Source organism: Erinaceus europaeus, chromosome 12 (assembly GCF_950295315.1).
Source record: "Erinaceus europaeus chromosome 12, mEriEur2.1, whole genome shotgun sequence".
Taxonomy (NCBI): domain Eukaryota; kingdom Metazoa; phylum Chordata; class Mammalia; order Eulipotyphla; family Erinaceidae; genus Erinaceus; species Erinaceus europaeus.
In genome coordinates, this window is record NC_080173.1 from 40,904,805 (window position 1) to 40,909,351 (window position 4,547).

Below are 4,547 nucleotides of genomic sequence, written 5' to 3' on the forward strand. Positions count from 1 at the left end.
TTTCTTTATTGAAGGATTAATGTTTTACAGTTGACAGTAAATACAATAGTTTGTACATGCATACATTTCTCAGTTTTCCACATAGCAATACAACCCCCCCTAGATCCTCTGCCATCATGTTCCAGGACCTAAACCCTCCTCTACAACCTACCCCAGATTTTTTCACTTCGCTGCAATACACCAACTCCAGTCCAAGTTCTGCTTAATGTTTTCTCTTCTGATGTTGTTTTTCTTTTTCTTTTTTTTTAATTGGGGGATTAATGTTTGCCGGGCTAGCTTTGAGGGCGGGAGAGAGACAGACGACCAGGGACTCATGGCTGATTGGGATGCAGTTCAATCTTTATTGATGAGGAATGCAGTGCAAGCTATCTAATCTTTAATCACAGTCCTGTCCTATATATCTCCTGAGGTGGAAGTGTCAGGTCGAAGAGGATAGGGGGTGGGGAGAAGGAAAAGTCTAGAGAACCAGTGGGAATTAAATGGTGGAAAACAGGATGTGACTAGGAGAGGGGGCGGAGTAGAAAAAGAGCTCGAACCAGTGGGATTAAACCAATGTGGGCAAAACAATGATTATGTAAAAAGGCCACAGCGTCAAGCAATGCAACAGAAGGGGTCTTAGAAGCAGAATTTAGAAGCAGACCAACAAATGTTTTACATTTGGCAGTAAATACAATAGTTTGTACATGCTTAACATTTCTCAGTTTTCCACATAACAATACAACCCCCACTAGGTCCTCTATCATCCTTTTTGGACCTGTACTTTCCGCCAGCCACCCACCCACCCCAGAGCCTTTTACTTTGGTGCAGTACACCAACTCCAGTTCAGGTTCTACTTGTGTTTTCTCTTCTGATCTTGTTTTTCAACTTCTGCCTGAGAGTGAGATCATTCTATATTCATCCTTCTGTTTCTGACTTGTCTCACTTAACATGATTCCCTCAAGCTCCATCCAAGATAGGCTGAAAATGGTGAAATCACCATTTTTAATAGCTGAGTAGTATTCCATTGTGTACATAGACCACAACTTGCTCAGCCACTCATCTGTTGTTAGATACCTGGTTTGCTTCCAGGTTTTGGCTATTAGCATATGTCTAATATGCTAGAAGACTAGTGTTTGAGTATCCACTGGATAAATATCTGGATTTATCCACTGAATAAAAAAATAGTATTTTAAGGATTCCCCATACAGTCTTCCAAAGGGGCAATACCAGTTTGCATTCCCACCAGCAATGTAGCAGAGTTCCTACTTCTCCACAACCTCTCCAACACCTGTCATTTCCTGGTGTGTTGATGTAAGCCATTCTCTCAGGTGTGAAATGGTGTCTCAGTATGCCTTTAATTTGAATTTATCTAATGATAAGTGAAGAGGAGCACTTCTTCATGTATCTGTGGGCCATGTGTATGTCTTCTTTAGAAATCTGTTTAGTTCTTTGGCCCACTTTTTTATTGCATTGTTTTTGCTTCTTTTGTAGATTGGTACCAATTCTGTAGAGACTGTCTGATGTGTGATGAGCAAATATCTTCTCCTATTTACTTAGTTGCCTAGTTATCCTTATGTAGTTTGCTTTTAATGTGTAGAAGTTTTTTTAGTTTCATGTAATCTCATATATTTACTCTTGTTTTCATTTCCCATGCCCAAATATTTGAGACTCCAAATAAATTCTGATGTGAAGGTTCTGCAAAGTTTCGCCAGAATTTTATTCTATAAATTTGAGAGTTTCTGCTCTAACATAGAGATAATTAATCCATTTTGATTTGACTTATTATTTTGTACTTGGGGAACATGATACCTCCATATTTTTCCTTTTCTTCTCAGGAGTGCTTTGGCCATTCATGGCCTTTTGAGGTTCCACATATATTTTTGGACAAGTTGTTCCATTTGCTTGAAAAATGCCATTAGAATTTTGATGTGAATTACACTGAAATTGTAGATTTTGTTTATTCTTCCAATCCAGAAACAAAGAATAGCCTTCCACTCTGTGTGTCCTTCTCTATTTCTTTTAGCAATATACTATAGTTTCCATTGTAAAGTTTCTTCACCTCCTTCATGAGATTCATTCCAAGGTATTTTACCTTTTGGGGATCAATGTAAATGGTATTGAGTCTTTTATTTCCCTTTCCTCTGATTCCTTGATTGTATACAGAAATGCCACAGGTTTCATGTATTGATTTTGTATCCTACTACTATACTGAATATTTATTTATTATTTTAAGAGAGAGATAGAGAACCAGGGGCTCAGTGGTGGCACACCTGGTTGAGCACACATGCTAGAGAGTACAAGACCCGGTTCAAGCCTTAAGTCCCCACCTGCAAGGAGAAAACTTTGCAAGTGGTGAAGCAGTGGTGCTCCAGGTTTCTGTCTCTTTCCCTTTCTTTCTTTTTTTTTTTTTATTTCTTAATTTGGGGATTAATGTTTCACAGTTGACAGTAAATACAATAGTTTTTACATGCATAACATTTATCATTTTTCCACACAACAATACAACCCCCACTAGGTCCTCTGCCATCCTGTTACAGGACCTGAACTTCCCCTTCCCAGCCACTCCTTCCACCCCCAGAGTCTTTTACTTTGGTGCAACACACCAACTCCAGTCCAAATTATGCTTAGTGTTTTTTTCTTCTGATCTTGTTTTTCAACTTCTGCCTATGAGTGAGATCATCCCATATTCACCCTTCTGTTTCTGACTTATTTCATTTAACATGGTTTCTTCAAGCTCCATTAAAGGTGGGCTAAAAACAGTGAAATCACCAGTTTTACTCTAAAAATGTCCAATAGTTCTAGTTTATCTATCTCTTCATTTAGCTCCCTCATTTCTTTATTGATTTTCTGCGTGGATGATCTGTCAAGTTGAGAGAGTGTTTAAATCCCCTACTATTACTTTGTTGCTGTTAATTTATTGCTGTAGCTCTTTCAGTAGATGTTTGATGTATTTAAATGGCCTCTCCTTGGGTGCATAGATGTTGATAATTATTAAGTCCTCTTGATTGATTGATCCTCTGAGCACTAAGTAAACACATCCCTATCTTTTTAAATTTTACTTATTTTAAGGTCTATCATGCCAGATGTGAGCATATATCTGTTCCTGCCCCTTTTTTGTGGTCCATTGGGTTGTATTGTAGTTTTTCATCCTTTCACTTTGAGTCTGTGTTTGTCTTGTTGAGTTAGGCGGGATTCTTGCAGACAACATATGGTTGGGTTGTATTTTCTGATCCATCTTCCTACTCTGTGCCTTTTATAGATGAATTCAGGCCATTGACATTTATCAATATTATAGATTGAAGATATTATTTTATTTTATTTATAAAAAGGAAACACTGATAAAAAAAAACACAAGATAAGAAGGGTACAACTCCACACAGTTCCCACCACCAAAATGCCATATCCCATCCCCTACCCTGATAGCTTTCCTATTCTTTATCCCTCTGGGAATATGGATCCAGAGTCATTACGGTGTGCAGAAGGTGGGAGGTCTGGCTTCTGTAATTGCTGTAATTCCCCGCTGAATATGGGCATTGGCAGGTCTATCCATACTCCCAGACTGTCTCTCTCTTTCCCTAGTGGGGCAGGGCTCTGGGGAAGTGGAGCTCCAGGACACATAGGTGGGGTCGTCTGTACAGGGAAGTCCGATTGGCATGTTGGCATCTGGAACCTGGTGGCTGAAAAAAGAGGTAACATATAGAGCCAAACAAATTGTTGACTAATCATGAACCTAAAGGCTGGAATAGTTCAGATGAAGAGTTGGGGGAGGGGTCTCCATTTTGTAGATAGCTAGTAGTCCTTTTTTTCCCTAAGCCTGACATCTGCCTTCTTCTTTTTTTTTAAATATTTTTTATTTATTTATTTATTTCCCCTTCTGTTGCCCTTGTTTTTTTATTGCTGTTGTAGTTATTATTGTTGTTGTTGTTATTGATGTCATCATCATTGTCAGGACAGAGAGAAATGGAAAAAGGAAGGGAAGACAGAGAAGGGGAGAGAAAGACAGACACCTGCAGACTTGCTTCACCACCTGTGAAGCGACTCCCCTGCAGGTGGGGAGCCGGGGCTCAAATCCAGATCCTTATGCCAGTCCTTGGGATTCGTGTCATGTGCGCTTAACCCACAGCGCTACCGCCCCACTTCCCGAGCCTGACATCTGATATGCAGGCGGATCCAAGTTACTGTCTGGGGAGATGATGTTATGGCTGGAAAAAGGACCAGAAAGCTGGACCAGGGAAGAGAGTAGTTCCCAAATATGGGAAAGGGGTATAAGTATTCTTGAGTGTAAACCCCATTGATTTGATCTGCTCTGGGGCCCATATTCAGCTTAGGAGCCTATGTGACCTCTGCATCCCTGTAGAACTGAGCTCACATTCTGTGGTCATGAATAGGAACGTTCCAAGCTGCCTCAATTTCAGGACCCATCTTCCTCAGGTGGAACATAGAGTATGTTGTCCAGCCTCCCTTCAGAGGATGAAACATTCTCTACCATTGTTTCCAAGTTGAGGGCAAGGTCCTATGGGGGCCCACCAAGGGGTCTGTTGTGTTTTTCCTGATAGAAATGACCAGTA